The sequence below is a fragment of the Schistocerca piceifrons genome, chromosome 6, assembly GCF_021461385.2.
Source record: "Schistocerca piceifrons isolate TAMUIC-IGC-003096 chromosome 6, iqSchPice1.1, whole genome shotgun sequence".
NCBI lineage: Eukaryota > Metazoa > Arthropoda > Insecta > Orthoptera > Acrididae > Schistocerca > Schistocerca piceifrons.
Genome location: NC_060143.1, coordinates 413,571,658 through 413,590,841, shown reverse-complemented (window position 1 = coordinate 413,590,841; position 19,184 = coordinate 413,571,658). Strand labels below are relative to the sequence as shown.

General features: G+C 44.7%; 1 pseudogene; it reads right to left on the bottom strand.

Moving 5' to 3' along the window:
- Positions 1-8,773: 8,773 nt before the first annotated feature.
- Positions 8,774-8,891, bottom strand: LOC124803553 (annotated as a pseudogene).
- Between the last annotated feature and the right edge of the window lie 10,293 nt (positions 8,892-19,184).

The following is a 19,184-nucleotide window of genomic DNA, read 5'->3' as shown; positions in this document are numbered from 1 at the left end:
GGGCATGGCTGTGTGTGTTGTCCTTAGGTTAGTTAGGTTTAAGTAGTTCTAAGTTCTAGGGGACTGATGACCTCAGATGTTAAGTCCCATAGTGTTCAGAGCCATTTGAACCATTTTCAAAAACTATTCCTTGCTTAGTGCATTAGCCGACTGTCTAGAGTTTTAATGTGAGCGTAGAGTACTTGCTCCTGCTCGTCATTGGAAGTTGTAGCAAGATCTTTTGAGTTTCCCAGTTTCGGTTTCAGTTCTAGCTCCATCCCTTCCGAAAAGTTCCTAAGCGGGTGGCCAAGCGCACTTTTTTGGAATGAAAAACGCTCAATAGCCTTTCGAATTCTCATTTCCTTTAAATGAACTTTTTCTGCAACTGTCTTGATATTTTCTTCTCTCCAAGTGTGCCTCACTTTCCCCATTTCACCCGTAAAATGAAACAAATCGTTCAAAATTTAATTGTGGTCGGCTATGATTGTTGTCCAATACAACCCTCAAAGATTATGTCCGATACAACCCGACAGACATGAGAAGACAATTCGACTGTCACGTGCTTACTAATAAGTCTAAACAGATTTACTGCCTAAACATATGGTACAATACCCGTTATTGCTACCAATGACATTATAATAGAATTACACTTACTTTCAAGCCTGTATAGCACTCCAGAGTTATCTTCATACAAAAAGAAAAACCCACATAACAGAAAATGAGCAGTCACTTCCATACAAAAAGTCGGCGCGGTACAAGATGGCGTAACCTCCCATCTGTCTTCAAAGCCAATACTGCGGTGACGTTGACTGGTGCTGCTGCGCATGGCAAAAATCAGAAGCAGCACTTGTCCGATGTAACTCACCGTCCGATACTACTTGACCTTCCTCTACTGGTATGAAAATGCCCTCCTTCGTTGTCGATGAGCAGCAATCAGCATGGGTGCATGAATCAGGGCTCACATGCAGCAACGGCTGTTGAACGGTCGTGGAAGAGACACTGCTGTCATCTTCACGGTCAGTTGCTCAACACTTGGCACGTTGCCTGTACACGTCCACGCAGCTGTCATTCACCCTTGTCATCTACGACCCATGATACACCACAGTTGCCTCAGCACCAGTTTTCGATAGCGTCGGTATATTTTAACCACGGTGGCATGCTAACAGTTTACAAACTTAGCCATTTCGGAAATACTTACTGTTGCGCACGACTTCGTGCAAGATGGTAAGGAGAGTTGGACTACACAGTGCTACAGCAACTGTCCTCGTAGGAAATATGGACAGAGGAAGAAATGATTTTTGAACAAGTTAACAGAAAGAACGCAGTATTTACGTATTGTATGTTAACTGGGGACCTAGAAAGCACGGAGAGACTCTGTGCCCGCCACAGCCGCAGTGGTTCACAACCCGACTACGACTACCGCAGTGCACTTCACCCCTCCGCCACCCCACACCGAACCCAGGGTTATTGTGAGGTTCGTCCCCCGGTAGACCCCCCCCCCCCCAGGGAGCGTCTCACACCAGACGAGTGCCTTTGTTTGCGTGGTAGAGTAAAGGTGGTGTACGCATACGTGGAGAATTTGTTTGCGAAGCAATCGCCGACATAGTGCAACAGACCACATTCGCCAAGGCAGATGGAAAACCGCCTAAAAACCAATCACACACTGACCGGTGCACCGGACCTAGACACAAATCCGCCGGGCGAATTCGTGCCCGGGACCAGGCGCTCCTCCCCACCCGAAAAGCCGTGCGTTAGACCGCACGGTCAACCGGGCGGGCTTAGTATTTACGTAACTTGTATTTCTCAAAGAGTATAAAAACTCATTGCAAATAATACAGCAGGGAATAGAATCCAGCTATCAATGTCAACAAGGATGAGGCTCCCTTGAATAAGCACAATGTGTCCTAGCAAAGAGGTCCCAAGTTCGAGTGGGCTGAGTACCTGCCACCGGCGCAGAGGGCACTCATGGTACAGAGCCATTGGAGGCGTGGCTCAGCAAGAGCGCACCATTGGATCCGCAAGATCCTGTGTGACCGTTGTTATTGGCGGATGGAATGTTGCAATTCAGTTGCCAACAGCATAACGTCTGTGGAGTAGTATCGACCCATGATACCACACTTCCACCCTTGGCCTGAAAGCCGATGATCGTGCCCCTCTGGACGCCAGATAAATCGCACGGCCTCCTCATTACAATAATTACTGCACTGTTTGCCGCATCTGCCTAGAACGCGCCCACTGCTAATGCTGTCACCTACAGGAAGTCGGACTTAGGCAGTGGTAATAGTAATGTGTCTGGCCCATGTAGGATGTCTGAATCACCCTGTGCGTTGTAAAAAGTAACGGCTCTACGACATTCCCTTGGCGTCTCACAAAGTTACCTTTACACCTATCGATTCCGTTCCGTTAATAACGACGTGTTGGGTTCTACCAGCAAGGATCTCCCGAGTACAGTAGCGGCTCGCCGCACCTCGGGAACCAAATTATGTGCGTCGCGCGCGTTATTTCGTCGTCGAGCTGATAAGACGGGGAGAGTGTGGCGGTGACGTAGGCATTCCGAAGCCAGGGCGACAGGTGAGCAGGTGGCAGCTGGAGCTGGCCGGGCAGAGACGGCACGAGGGCGGCGGCGGGCCAAGTCTCCGGCCGCGCAGTAATTAGCCGCCCCGGGCTGACAAGGGACGCAAAAACACTCGGCGCATTCCGCAGCTTTTAATTAAAGCAGAGATAACGGGCAGGTTTTATTAAAAAGCGCCGTCCGCCGCGGCGCTGCCCGCGCCGGCGACCGCACCCCATCCGCCGCCCCCGCGCGCGTCCTGCCGCGGGGCTGTCTCGATCACTCACTGCAGAAGGACGCCTCTGCCTTCAGCAAAGACTGGTGGATGTAAGGAAGTCACACAGAAGCCCAAAATTACAAAAATCATCTGGTGACCATAAGTGCATCTCTGCTTGCCCACGAACAATTATCTCCTGAACAACACCGACCATTCCTACCTTGTACCGCTACTGGTAACGAGTAAAACTGTAGCGAACACTGTTGAACTTCGATAGGTTAATCACTAGACCGTGTGACTGTGCACCTTAGTATATCGTAAAGAAGACATCAGTTCCTAATCGAAATGGAGAACGTGTGAAACGTACCATCGTGAATGACGGTAATGCCTCTAACATTCTTCCAACGTTAAACTTGCCGTTATTTAGTAATTCAGTGCTAGCCATTTTAATTATTGGATTGGTGCTTAAATTCGTAGTGTTTTTGTATAAGTTTTAACCCTTTAAGATTGTGATCGTTTCATAGCATCTGCTACTGCTAATAACTAAGACACCAGTGCCTACGAACTTTAATTTGTACGCTAAAGCACTTAAGATGATCATTACGTGATCGAAAACCGATTTCGTGAGTTATTGTTATCATTTAATAGCTTCTGTTACTACTAATAACTAGACACCAGTGCCTACGAGCTTTAATTTGTACGCTAAAGCACTGAAGATGATCATTATGTGATAGAAATATCGATTTTGCTGCTAACAAATCATCAAAATTACGGCCAATGTTGACCTTCCTTCTAATTTGATTCTAGTTCCCCACAGCAGGTGGAGAAAGAGGTCCCTTCCGTAATCCTTTCAGTCGGCGATATTCTCGAAGTGCGGCTGCAGCATTACTGTTGTTTTGATAATAGAGCTTCACCAATAATGCACTGCTCCTTTCGTCCAAGCTCATGTTGACAAGTCAACAAGTGTACTCCGACCGGTCAGGTGTGTGATTTTTTTGATTTTTTTTTGTCATCAGTCTACTGACTGGTAGCACTTGCAACCTACGTCCTCAATTATTTGCTTGACGTATTCCAATCTCTGTCTTCCTCTACAGTTTTTGCCCTCTACAGCTCCCTCTAGTACCATGGAAGTCATTCCCTCATGTCTTAGCAGATGTCCTATCATCCCGTCCCTTCTCCTTATCAGTGTTTTCCACATATTCCTTTCCTCTCCGATTCTGCGTAGAACCTCCTCATTCCTTACATTATCAGTCCACCTAATTTTCAACATTCGTCTGTAGCACCACATTTCAAATGCTTCGATTCTCTTCTGTTCCGGTTTTCCCACAGTCCATATTTCACTACCATACAATGCTGTACTCCAGACGTACATCCTCAGAAATTTCTTCCTCAAATAAAGGCCGGTATTTGATATTAGTACACTTCTCTTGGCCAGAAATGCCTTTTTTCCATAGCGAGTATGATTTTGATGTCTTCCTTGCTCCGTCCGTCATTGGTTATTTTACTGCCTAGGTACCAGAATTCCTTAACTTCATTGACTTCGTGATCATCAATCCTGATGTTAAGTTTCTCGCTGTTCTCATTTCTACTACTTCTCATTACCTTCGTCTTTCTCCGATTTACTCTCAAACCATACTGTGTACTCATTAGACTGTTCATTCCGTTCAGCAGATCATTCAATTCTTCTTCACTTTCATTCAGGATAGCAATGTCATCAGCTAATCGTATCATTGATTTCCTTTCACCTTGTATTTTAATTCCACTCCTGAACCTTTCTTTTTTTATTCCTCGATGTACCGATTGAAGAGTAGGGGCGAAAGGCTACAGCCTTGTCTTGCACCCTTCCTAATACGAGCACTTCGTTATTGATCGTCCACTCTTATTATTCCTTCTTGGTTGTTGTACATATTCCATACGACCCGTCTCTCTCTATAGCTTACCCCTACTTTTTTCAGAATCTCGAACAGCTTGCACCATTTTATATTGTCGAACGCTTTTTCCAGGTCGACAAATCCTATGAAAGTGTCTTGATTTTTCTTTAGCCTTTCTTCCATTATTAGCCGTAACGTCAGAATTGCCTCTCTCGTCCCTGTACTTTTCCTAAAGTCAAACTGATCGTCACCTAGCGCATTCTCAATTTTCTTTTCCATTCTTCTTGTAAGCAGCTTCGATGCATGAGCTGTTAAACTGTCTGTGCGATAATTCTCGCACTTGTCAGCTCTTGCCGTCTTCGGAATTGTGTTGATGATGCTTTTCCGAAAGTCAGATGGTATGTCGCCAGACTCATATATTCTACACACCAACGTGAACAGTCGTTCTGTTGCCACTTCCCCCAATGATTTTAGAAATTCTGATGGAATGTTATCTATCCCTTCTGCCTTATTTGACCGTAAGTCCTTCAAAGCTCTTTTAGATTCCGATTCTAATACTGGATCCCCTATCTCTTCTAAATCGACTCCTGTTTCTTCTTCTATCACATCAGACAAATCTTCACCCTCATAGAGGCTTTCAGTGTATTCTTTCCACCTATCTGCTCTCTCCTCTGCATTTAACAGTGGAATTCCCGTTGCACTCTTCATGTTACCACTGTTGCTTTTAATGTCACCAAAGGTTGTTTTGACTTTCCTGTATGCTGAGTCTGTCCTTCCGACAATCATATCTTTTTCGATGTCTTCACATTTTTCCTGCAGCCATTTCGTCTTAGCTTCCCTGCACTTTCTATTTATTTCATTCCTCAGCGACTTGTATTTCTGTATTCCTGATTTTCCCGGAACATGTTTGCACTTCCTCCTTTCATCGATCTACTGAAGTATTTCTTCCGTTACCCATGGTTTCTTCGCAGCTACCTTCTTTGTACCTATGTTTTCCTTCCCAACTTCTGTGATTGCCCTTTTTAGATATGTCCATTCCTCTTCAACTGTACTGCCTACTGCGTTATTCCTTATTGCTGTATCTATAGCGTTAGAGAACTTCAAACGTATCTCGTCATTCCTTAGTACTTCCGTATCCCACTTCTTTGCGTATTGATTCTTCCTGACTAATGTCTTGAACTTCAGCCTACTCTTCATCACTACTATATTGTGATCTGAGTCTATATCTGCTCCTGGGTACGCCTTACAATCCAGTATCTGATTTGGGAATCTCTGTCTGACCAAGATGTAATCTAATTGAAATCTTCCCGTATCTCCCGGCCTTTTCCAAGTATACCTCCTCCTCTTGTGATTCTTTAACAGGGTATTCGCTATTACTAGCTGAAACTTGTTACAGAACTCAATTAGTCTTTCTCCTCTTTCATTCCTCGTCCCAAGCCCATATTCTCCTGCAACGTTTTCTTCTACTCCTTCCCCTACAACTGCATTCCTGTCGCCCATGACTATTAGATTTTCGTCCCCCTTAACATACTGCATTACCCTTTCAATTTCCTCATACACTTTCTCTATCTGTTCATCTTCAGCTTGCGACGTCGGCATGTATACCTGAACTATAGTTGTCGGTGTTGGTCTGCTGTCGATTCTGATTAGAACAACCCGGTCACTGAACTGTTCACAGTAACACACCCTCTGCCCTACCTTCCTATTCATAACGAATCCTACACCTGTTATACCATTTTCTGCTGCTGTTGATATTACCTGATACTCATCTGACCAGAAATCCTTGTCTTCCTTCCACTTCACTTCACTGACCCCTACTATATCTACACTCCTGGAAATTGAAATAAGAACACCGTGAATTCATTGTCCCAGGAAAGGGAAACTTTATTGACACATTCCTGGGGTCAGATACATCACATGATCACACTGACAGAACCACAGGCACATAGACACAGGCAACAGAGCATGCACAATGTCGGCACTAGTACAGTGTATATCCACCTTTCGCAGCAATGCAGGCTGCTATTCTCCCATGGAGACGATCGTAGAGATGCTGGATGTAGTCCTGTGGAACGGCTTGCCATGCCATTTCCACCTGGCGCCTCAGTTGGAGCAGCGTTCGTGCTGGACGTGCAGACCGCGTGAGACGACGCTTCATCCAGTTCCAAACATGCTCAATGGGGGACAGATTCGGAGATCTTGCTGGCCAGGGTAGTTGACTTACACCTTCTGGAGCACGTTGGGTGGCACGGGATACATGCGGACGTGCATTGTCCTGTTGGAACAGCAAGTTCCCTTGCCGGTCTAGGAATGGTAGAACGATGGGTTCGATGACGGTTTGGAAGTACCGTGCACTATTCAGTGTCCCCTCGACGATCACCAGTGGTGTACGGCCAGTGTAGGAGATCGCTCCCCACACCATGATGCCGGGTGTTGGCCCTGTGTGCCTCGGTCGTATGCAGTCCTGATTGTGGCGCTCACCTGCACGGCGCCAAACACGCATACGACCATCATTGGCACCAAGGCAGAAGCGACTCTCATCGCTGAAGACGACACGTCTCCATTCGTCCCTCCATTCACGCCTGTCGCGACACCACTGGAGGCGGGCTGCACGATGTTGGGGCGTGAGCGGAAGACGGCCTAACGGTGTGCGGGACCGTAGCCCAGCTTCATGGAGACGGTTGCGAATGGTCCTCGCCGATACCCCAGGAGCAACAGTGTCCCTAATTTGCTGGGAAGTGGCGGTGCGGTCCCCTACGGCACTGCGTAGGATCCTATGGTCTTGGCGTGCATCCGTGCGTCGCTGCGGTCCGGTCCCAGGTCGACGGGCACGTGCACCTTCCGCCGACCACTGGCGACAACATCGATGTACTGTGGAGACCTCACGCCCCACGTGTTGAGCAATTCGGCGGTACGTCCACCCGGCCTCCCGCATGCCCACTATACGCCCTCGCTCAAAGTCCGTCAACTGCACATACGGTTCACGTCCACGCTGTTGCGGCATGCTACCAGTGTTAAAGACTGCGATGGAGCTCCGTATGCCACGGCAAACTGGCTGACACTGACGGCGGCGGTGCACAAATGCTGCGCAGCTAGCGCCATTCGACGGCCAACACCGCGGTTCCTGGTGTGTCTGCTGTGCCGTGCGTGTGATCATTGCTTGTACAGCCCTCTCGTAGTGTCCGGAGCAAGTATGGTGGGTCTGACACACCGGTGTCAATGTGTTCTTTTTTCCATTTCCAGGAGTGTATATTGAGCCTTCGCATTTCCCTTTTCAGATTTTCTAGTTTTCCTACTACGTTCAAGCTTCTGACATTCCAGGCCCCGACTCGTAGAATCAATCTTTTTCTCATGGTAACCTCCCCTTTGGCAGTCCCCTCCCAGAGATCCGAATGGGGGACTATTCCGGAATCTTTTGCCAATGGAGAGATCAGCATGATACTTCTTCAATTACAGGCCACATGTCCTGTGCGTACACGTTACGTGTCTTTAATGCAGTGGTTTCCATTGCCTTCTGAATCCTCATGTCGTTGATCATTGCTAATTCTTCCCCCTTTAGGGGCAATTTCCCACCCCTAGGACAAGAGAGTGCCCTGAACCTCTATCCGCTCCTCCGCCCTCTTTGACAAGGCCGTTGGCAGAATGAGACTGACTTCTTAGGCCGGAAGTCTTCGGCCACCAATGCTGATTATTTATCAAAATTTAGGCAGTGGCGGGGACCGAAGACGTTTTGATTATGAATCAAAGACGCTATCCCTAGACCACGGGATGAGATTATGAATCATAATGACTGATCACGGCTCCTGCTGACCATAATTGGGACTCGACGGTTGCGCTGTGACTCATGAATATCACGCACCCTATACTCAGGACATTAATGCTACCAAGTTTGGTACTTGTACAGTAATTAGTTTGCATATTACAGCGTGTTAAGTAAAAAACTGAAACTCCGTCCTAGCAGGCCATGAAGGCCCAACGGTAACCACCGGCCAGTGTGTCATCCTCAGCCCACAGGCGTCACTGGGTGCGGATGTGGAGGGACATGTGGTCAGCACACCGCTCTCCCGGCAGTAAGTCAGTTTCCGAGACCGGAGCCGCTACTTCTCAATCAAGTAGCTGCTGAGTTTGCCTCACAAGGGCTGAGTGCACCCCGCTTGCCAACAGCTCTCGGCAGACCGGATGGTCACCCATCCAAGTGCTAGCCCAGCCCAACAACACTTAACTTCGGTGATCTGACGGGAACCGGTGTTACCACTGCGGCACGGCCGTTGACACGTGTTAAGTAGGGAAAGTTTAGTTATGACCACCCGGTATTAAAGAGCGCAATTAATCCAAAAACGTGAACTGTACAACCGAACCAAAGTTGTTGACACAATTATGCACAACAACAAGGGAACAGATGACAGTGGTTACACCAAACTACATCATCATTTGACATCTGTGGCAGCAAGTGAATATACAGTTGCGGATAGTGAACTAATACACATCTGGAACGAAAATTTTTAACTCACAGATCGATTATAAAGCAACCAATCGTATGTTGTTAATAAAAGTACACAAGAGCCGGCCGGGGTGGCGGTGCGGTTCTAGGCGCTACAGTCTGGAACCGTGTGACCGCTACGGTCGCAGGTTCGAATCCTGCCTCGGGACTGGACGTGTGTGATGTCCTTAGCTTAGTTAGGTTTAAGTAGTTTTAAGTTCTAGGGGACTGATGACCTTAGCAGTTAAGTCCCATAGTGCTCAGAGCCATTTGAATCAAAGTACATGAGAGCTGTTTTAAGTTATCTACAATTATTTAGAATGGAAGAGAACACACACAGTGGTTACGCAAAACTGTGTCATCATTAGTTGATAACAACATACGACTTGTTATACAGTCGATTGTGAAGTAATTACGTATAGTAAAACAGATCCTGTGATTGTGATCATACAGAGTGATCATGACTACAGAATAGCAGCCGCTACAACAAATAACGTCTTCATGTTCGATTCACTGGCAATGATTGTGACTGTGATGAACTTCAGGACAGAAGGAAGGTCAGCGCCTGCAGTAATATCATCTGTTTTTTTTTTTTTTCTTTTATTGTAGATCCAGATTTCAGCTAAAAGTGCAGCTATGATAAGTTCAAATGGTTCAAATGGTTCTGAGCACTATGGGACTTCCCTAGAACTTAGAACTACTTAAACCACACATCCATGCCTGAGGAAGGATTCGAACCTGCGACTGTAGCCGTCGCGCGGTTCCAGACTGAAGTGCCTAGAACCGCTCGGCCACTCCGGCCGGACAGCTATGATAAGTGTGTTATACGTAGTCATGTAGACTCAAAGTAGTTATAAAGATAGGTATTCCAATGTTGCTTAGACATGAACAAGCATTAGGCTGTTGTTATAATTACATTGAGCTACATGGCTACCTGTAAAGCACTGATAGTAGTTCCACTGTTAGCTGGAATCTTGATCTGACCGTCTTCCTGTCTTAAATAAAGTCATGGAACGTATGAAAGAATTGTAAATAGCTGAACTGGGTAGTTTTTGTTTGTTGCTAACAAGGTAAGGCGAGCTGTGCTTAATTTGCCACATGTCTCTTCGATAGAGGAACGGATGCCAAAGCTTACACAAATTTGCGGTGACGTAGAGGGATAAAACAGTGAGTAACCAGTTACACATTTAAAGTAATTGTACACAACATAGCAAAATCACCGTAAATGTGCTCACACACACTGACCGTGAGTAACGGACAAAAGCGATAACAAGAAGACGCGTTGTTACTGAACATGTGAAATGATAAACTAATTAAATTGTGTAGTTTCAATCGTATATTGACAATTAAAATCTACCTGTGTTTATCTTTCCTCTGTTATGCACAGGTACAGAGCTGGTAAAGAATAAAAGCCACTGCGTAATTAATCAAAACAATTGGAAAATAGATACGAGAAAAGTGTTGTGCTGGTTACTGTGGGAGTCAGTACAGACACAAACAAGGAAGAGGAGAGGTTGTGATGGCTAGTGGCAGGAATCCAAAATCACCTGAACAAAACACTTTCGAATTAACATAAAATTTTATTTGTATTAAGGGAACAAACGATACTTCCTGTGTTTTCTGTGCCTCCTGCATGCAATTACATTGACAATCTACTACTACTAGCAGACTGCAGGCTCAGCAACGTCTTTCTATTACCCAGCACTGATGCTCTCGAATTCCGCGACCAAGCTGGAGGCGACCAGTTATTTTTTTTTTCTTTCCTTTATTGAATGTCGATTCCCCCCGAAGGGGGCTGGCTGACAGCAGCTTAGTACGCTGCTCTGCAACCTACAGACTTTTTAAAACGTAAGAAGAAGATAAGAAACAATAAAAGCAGGCGATAAAACGGTGACTTAAATTGAAAAACGGCGGAAAATTGTAGAAAGTTAAAACATAAAGCAAAGGGTTGGCAATGCTAATAAAATACACAGGAAGCAGACAGGTAACATAGGAGACAGACAATTAAAAACCATGGCGACAGTCTGGTTTCTGTAAACACTGCACTAAAATGTCGGCACAAAGACGACACACCTTAGCCAAGGGCAGATCGGGGGGGGGGGGGGGGGGTGACCTGGACAGATGAGAGGGAAAACAAGGAGGGAGGATAGGAAAACCGAAAGAGGGGGGGGAACCAAAGAAGGAGGGAGAGAACTCATAAGGGGGTGGAGGGGCAGGGCAGAAGCGAGCGGGAATGGGAAAAGGCAGAGGAGGGAAACGCAAAAGGACTCGGGGGAGAGAAGGGGCGTAGAGAGAGGGTAGGTGGGGAAAAAAGAGGATGGAAGGAGGGAGAGGGAGCCCAGGAAAAGGACGGAGGAAAGGAGGGGGGGTGAGGATCAGAGTTGGTAGGAGGAATAAATGGAGGGAGAGAGCCGACCGCAGTGGCCACGCGGTTCTAGGCGCTGCAGTCCAGAACCACGCGACTGCTATGGTCGCAGGTTCGAATCCTGCCTCGGGCATGGATGTGTGTGATGTCCTTAGGTTAGTTAGGTTTAAGTAGTTCTAAGTTCTAGGGGACTGATGACCTCAGATGTTAAGTCCCATAGTGCTGAGAGCCGTTTGAACCATTTTTTGGAGGGAGAGAGGGCATCTTCCGGAAGGGGGCCGACCATCGATAGGCGGCTAGTTAAATCAGCATTGACAGCTAGCGTTAAACTTTGTCGTCTTGGAGGTGTGACGCTGCCCGCTCTTTCCATTGGCATGCGGGTCAGCGCCTTCTTGATGCGTTTTGTGGCGCAGCGCTAGTCGGTGTGCAGTCGATGCTTTAGGACTGCATACAAAGGTTTTCAATACTTCTACGCACAATGACAAGGGATCAGATGACACTGCTTACAACAAACTGTGTTTTCATTTGACATACAGAACGATAAAATACAGTTACGAACTAATTATGTAAAATTATCAATAACGGCAATTATCTCACCGAACTATCGTAAGTCATGAGTAATATAGTCACAAAGGACGCATTGTTGTTAGAAATGTATGAGAACTCTAGCTACTGACCTGGTAGTTATCATGTACTGCTAACAAAATTACAAGTGAGATGCACAAAATTAGCTAAAATTATTTACAATGGAAGTGAACTAATACCAGTTGTTACTCAAACTTATATTGTCACTACGTTGATAGAGCCATACGATTTATTGCACAGACGACTGTGGAATAATTACACACAAATATTCGTTTAGACATCGTAGCTTTAGCCTAATTTCCTGCTTTCCTCAACAGCCGACGACGCGAAGAGGTTCAAAGAAACACATTTAATGTGCTACATGTGTAATAATAATGCTGAAGTGGTTTTTATTATTAACATCAATATCAACTGTGGAGTCAATATGATCAAGATCATAAAATAACAGGCCTTGGCGTCACAACTGTGAAGCCAAGAAATTCAGTCGGTAGCCATCTTGATCCGACCAAAACACTGCTGTTCTAAGCTTGTGTCCATAGGTTTGTCTCTAGTTTCTGGAAGGATTTTGAGCTATAATGGTGACTTGCGTAGTGTCTGAAAGCACGAATCGTTTTGATTGTGAAGCTAAATCGAAATGGATAACATTTGAGGTGTAAACTTCCTCGATGACGTGTTATTTTACCACCTTTATTGCGAAAAAATTTCTACTGTAGCGCAGTTTTCTCTCAAACGATTTCATATTTCCAAAACTCTCTACAGGAAAATGCCGTGAGGGGAAAGAATTGGCGAGCATCTATATGGAACACAATATGTGGTCAGCGTTTTGGAGAAAAGGCCATCGATCGAACGTCGCCTTCAACAGTTCGTCTTAGGAGAAATGCTGTGCCATAAAATTGCAGTGCCCACCCGAAACTTTTGCAAAATGTACGTTAAATCATAGATTCCAAGTTCATGTTGCTACACAAAATACGCATACCATAGATAACCGAGAAGCGCTAAGTGACTTCTTAATATTCATGTTCTGAGATCACATACGCATGTCAAAAGTAGGCAGCTAAATAGGCCTAAATAGAAGGTTGAGTAGTTTTACGATTCTAATAATTATTTCCATATATGTGGGTAAGAGGAGAAAATATTTCGCAGTAAATTTACTTAAATGTGCTTGAAAGGACCACACGCAAGATGCGTGTATTGCTCATTTATTTGAGGTTGAACATTTTTTTTATCTTTTACTTGACTGTTTACCTTCCAGATCATCCAGCGAGTGTGTAATGTGTCTAGGTACCAAATATTTTATTTAGGATTTTCATCATATTAATTATCTACTCTTTTGTATGTTAATTGTTATGTTGGAAGAGTTCCCTTTATTTTGAGAACTCCTGCTCCACAAAATAGTAACTATTTTTTGTGCATCAAAAACTTGTAGATGTAATGCTGATTTTACGAATCTGTTTACTTTCTAGTGTTGCTAAAAATTTTTCACCGCAGGACACAGTTTCTTATATCGAGAGAAAGTTGCGCAGTGTGTGAGAAGAGAACAAGGAAACCGGGAATAACATCAAGCTTCCTCGGAAGCCAATCTGGGGCCTCATGCAGGGAAATACTAATGTGAATCTTAAGCAGAATAGGAACTACGTGGATGAAGAGTATTTTAGTGTTCAACAGAGTATCCAGTGTAGTCCAAATGAAGAGTTGTAACGACAAAATCCTAGAGCAATAATCGGTATCTAGGTGAGGCACCTTGTTTCGGCGGCCATGCAACACGTATGTCCACAGAACTCCATTGATTTAATGTTTAGTGACTTACAAGTAAATATTTAAACAAGACTTTTTTACGATTTCTGTGCTCACATGAGACATCAATGGACACTTGGCAATCACTTGGCCGGCCGTGTGTGGCCGAGCGGTTCTAGGCGCTTCAGTCTGGTACCGTGCGACCGCTACGGTCGCAGGTTCGAATCCTGCCTCGGGCATGGATGTGTGTGATGTCATTAGGTTTAAGTTTATTTTTTTTTTTTTTTTTTGTAATCATTTGATGTTACAGTCTAGTAAGGCTCATACAGTGAGAATGCTACAAGTCTTTCCCTCATAAAAACAAATGTGCATAGAGACGCCGTAATCTAGTTACCTTCGAAGGACAGTGAAGTAGATTTGTGATAAACTGCACAAGTTAATAAGCTGAAAGTCTGTTCTATTGTTGAAAGCGAAATAAAGATTTAATTTCACAAAGCACTGGAGTATTATTCTGTTGAATATAAAATGACCTTTTAAGCGGATAACCTCTTCGTTGTAGAAATTCCATGTTGCAGGTTTCATAACTGAATATAGGTGCACTAGTGACTGAAATATGTATTCCTGATTGAGAAAAACTGTCAAATGAGAATGATGATCGCAGTATGGCCTAATCATTCTTAGAAGGTAGGGGAGAGGGAGAAATGTCTGAGACAAAGATAGGATTTGCTTGACATTAAGTGTAAACTTATTGTTTTAATGGTAATGCTTAATTGCTCCAAATCTCAAAGAGTAATTTTTATACAATGTTGTCGTCAACCTGTGACAAAAACCTTCAGTTCTCGCGTTATGAAAGTCGTACATTTTTGCAATCAGATAATCGGAAGTATTTTGTTATGTTACAGCTAATAAAAGTACTTCAGTTACAACGATCGGCTGTTTTGCTGCGTTGTAGTCAATGCTTAATGAACAAAATTTCACATTAATGAACTAAGTTCTCAACTGTCTGATTATAAGTATGCCTCCAAGGACATATATCGAGCGACGTGGTGCAGTGGTCAGAACAATGGACCCGCGTTAGGGAGGACGACGGTTCAAATTCGCGTCTGTGGATCCTCATTCAGGTGTTCCGCGAGTTCCCTTAATTACTCCAAGTAAATGCCGCGATGGTTCCTTTGAAAGGCGCGGACGATTTTCTACCCCATCTTTGAAACATTTCGACCTAGTGCTCCGTCTCTAATGATCTCAATCTCGACGGGACGTTAAACCTTCATCTTCCTTGCTTTCTGTTGTGTCTAGACAAGACAACCTAGACACAATGAGAGGAAGCCGAAAGGCACGCGCTAAGCTAAAGCAGGATGGCGTGAAGTCTGAAACAGGATACGTAATGAATGCTATAAAGAAAAGTACGTAGCTTCTGGAATACTTAACTTTAATCCATCCTTTTGGTACATCTGGAGATTGTGGCGATACAAGTGAGACTCTTTAGATACATGCAATGTTACTAATGGCGCCTTGCTAGGTCGTAGCCATTGACTTAGCTGAAGGCTATTCTAACTATCTGCTCTGCAAATGAGCGAGGCTTCGTCAGTGTGCATCGCTAGCTACGTCGTCCGTACAACTGGGGCGAGTGCTAGTCCGTATCGCGAGACCTGCCTTGTGGTGGCGCTCGGTCTGCGATCACACAGTGGCGACACGCGGGTCCGACATGTACTAATGGACCGCGGCCGATTTAAAGCTACCACCTAGCAAGTGTGGTGTCTGGCGGTGACACCACACTTTCCATTCGCCTCTAAGAGAATACTAAGATTAACAATCAATTCAGTGGTTTTAAGTAGAAATGGCAGTTTTCATAGAGTATTTTGAGGGAGAAAGCGTTGTTTAAGTCTCAACAAGATGGTGGAATGCCCTGCCCCCTGGCTTCAACCAATGCCTTCTCTCAGTATAGATAAAGCCGTCTCCATTTATTTTTATTACCACACACGAAACGATTGACGGCCGTCACCTGTTTCGCTGACTACGAGGTACCATATTCCGGAATCTAGTGCCAGGAACGCGGTGAAGCAGTTAGGAATCGTGCAGCATCACTGACGGTCAACGCGGGATGTGAACAACCTTGGTTTGACGGCAGAGGTCGATGAAGCGGCTGCGTTTGCAGTTGAGGACAGGGGAGCAGGAGATGCCGTAACGTCAAGGAAAGTCTCCACCGGTAGCTATGGTACAGATCCCAGAGATAAAACCGGGCCCCAATTGGAACATTCGCCCGACTCCTCTGAAATGGCATCGTAGGACCTGCAGTTGAAGCTGCGGGTATGGGTGGACAGCCAAAGAGGACGAAGTCTAGTGGAGAGCTGGTGTGCAAAAGAGCTGAGACCTTCAATCGACTAAAGGACGGCGTGGGTTGTGGTGGCAGAGCGTGGACACAGCAGGTCAGGACGAAGAATCCAGAAGGTACGCAGACAGGGGTTTCCGTGTTACAAGAGGAGCGCTAACAGTGTGCTTATGTAACTGGCAGAGAAATTTGGTCGTTTGATTTAATTCAGAGCTGCGTACAGTGCAGAGAGCACTCGGTTATGCCAGTCGTATTCCACATGGACGGACCTTGTGCACGGTGTTGTGTGTTTGCCTGCACGATTGTCGTGCGTTTGTTGTGTGAAAACGAGAGCTCTCGAAAATTCGTTTGTTATCATTACGCTGTGGGTGTAACTGCTATACAGGGAACGGTAATTGGTGATTTGCGTAGGTAGTATTTTAATTGATTGTCAGTTTTATTGCTACTGTTGAGTATCTGGTGAGGGAGTGATTAGTAGACGTAGAATTTAGAATTATTGTGTACGTATGCATGCCCACTTACAATGTGTGTGGTTTGGTATTCTAATTTTATTGATTGTATTTAGGTGGTTCTGATTGAAGGGTGTTTTCAGTTTGCGCTTATTGTATTTAGGGCTATCAGACCGAGTATTGTGAAATGCTTTGGTTTTCGTTATAGTAGTGTTACTGGGGCGGTACTAATTTCGATTTATTTTGCATTGTGCTGAAGGAATTTTATTACATTTTTTTGTCGTGTTCTAACGTTCGTTTCTTCAGGAAATGTAAAAGACTCATATATATGTCAGTTTTGTTAAATTCTAGATTGCATAGGAAAATTTGTTTGTTCAATAAATATTTGCGATAATAAGCGTTTACTGTTCGGGCTCAGTCGCACATTTTTGATTAGATAACAAATTTCGATCGCTCAGTATCATCTTCAGATCCGAAACAAAGATAAACTAAATATTCGTCGTCTAATATTTTACAGTAAGTAGAAAAATGAGGTGTACATAAACGTGAAATTTACGTAAGTATTTGGGTCAGCAACCCGTCTCCTCGATTCAGAACGTCACATCAGAGTACTACATTTTGCAGCTGCGGTCAGTGTTTTATGTAGGTACCAGTTAGAGGTAGGGGAGAGGGGGAGGGGAATCTGAAGAAGGAAGGGGAGTGAAAGTGGAAGGGGGTGAAGGTGATTGGGGGAGGAGAAAGGAAGCAGGGAAGGGGTTGTGGGGATGTCATGAGTCTTTTTAATATTGTAATGTTAGGGTACGACATTTTCCAAAAGTAACAATTCTGATGGATGTTGTAGACTGGTGGGAAAATCACCTACTGTAGTAGCATATAAATGAACAAGAGTGACAAGTTTCACGTTAGTGGGAAGAGCGAGGATAGAGTTATCCCTAGTTGGAGCATAGTTCCTCTACATTATATTTTGTTGTAATTGCTGTAGTTTGTCTGTCTGAGATATTTATTTTGGGCTTCCTGCGGCGCCGAGTTTGGTTTACCCGCAACTGACGTCAACCACATGCGCAGCAAAGAAGCGTCTACGACTTACAGTGCTCCAAGGAATACCGATGACACGAATGTCAGGCGGCGAAAAATATTAACGGCATTAGGACTTCTTTCTATGTTCATGTGAAAAGCATGTCCCTAAAATTATTATCCGCAATTTAGTTATATTTTTGTTTATTTTGGTAGTTCTGTCGCTTTACGTTGATGACACATGCTTTGTTTATTTGTTATTATATCCATGCCATTTTCAAGCTGCTAGTTTAGGTTCGTTATTGCTGCCATGCTGTTAATCATGTTTCCTTTGCTGTCTATTTGCACCAAAGAAGAGCAACGTCCAGTGATCCGTTTTATGTGGTCGGAAGGCATATCACGGACCGAAATTCATCGAAGACTTTCGGTACAGTACGGGAACAGCGTTTTGCCTCGACTGAGTGTGTACGAATGGATTGAAAAATTCCGAAATGGTCGCACAAGTGTTTCTCACGATGAAGGAGCCGGACGACCGTTTACCGCCACAAATGAAGAAACCATTGAGCGTTCACTTGAAATGATTCTCTTAGACAGATGATCAGCTATTGACGAAATGGCACATCGTCTGCAAATTACTCACGGTTCTGCCTACAAATCATCCACAACAGACTTGGGTTTCATAAAGTTTGTGCAAGATGGGTTCCAAAACAATTCACACAGTTGCATAAACAAACGCGCTTGGGCATCTGCAAAAAACATTTGGATCGCTATGTAACGAAGGGGACAACTTAGACAGGATCATTACTGGCGACTAAACATGGATTCATCATTACGAGCCGGAGAGTAAACGGCAGAATATGGAATGGAAACATCCAAATTCGCCGTGCAAGGAAAAGTTCAAGACTCAACAGTCCGCAGGAAAACTGATGCTCACGGTTTTTTGGGAAGCACAAGGTCCAGTACTGAAACATTATGGGGAAAGGGGCACAACAATAAACAGTATGCGTTACACTGAGATGCTTACGGCCAGGCTGAAGCCTGCAATTCGAAGCAAACGCCGAGGATTGATGTCAAAAGGTGTTGTTGCACGACAATGCCCGTCCGCATACTGCTGCCAGCACTGCTGAAACGCTCCGGGAACTCAAATTTGAAGTACTGGATCATCCTCCATATAGTCCCGATCTTGCACCTTCTGACTATAACTTGTTTGGTCCACTAAAGCAGGCATTAAGGGGCTGTCGATTTGCCTCGGATGAAGTAGTAAAAGAAGCGGTTCATTTCTGCCTCTCAGCTCAACTGAGAACCTTTTTTTATGAGGACATCATGAAGCTTGTACAACGATGGACCAAGTGCGTTGAAACGCATGGGGACTATGTCGAAAAATGATGTTCTTGTAAGATCCTATTTGGTTACAATAAAATTTTATAACTACTTTGCGGACAATAATAGACTTACCCTTGTATAAAGATTGAAGACTAAATAGAGTTTTATCCACATACTGTTGAGTTGCTCCTTCTTCGGAGTGAATAATAATTACTTTAACGAGTGACTAAGGAAAGTCGTTGGGTGTCTGTCATCTTTCTCAGCATGAGAAGAGTTTGGCAGACGTG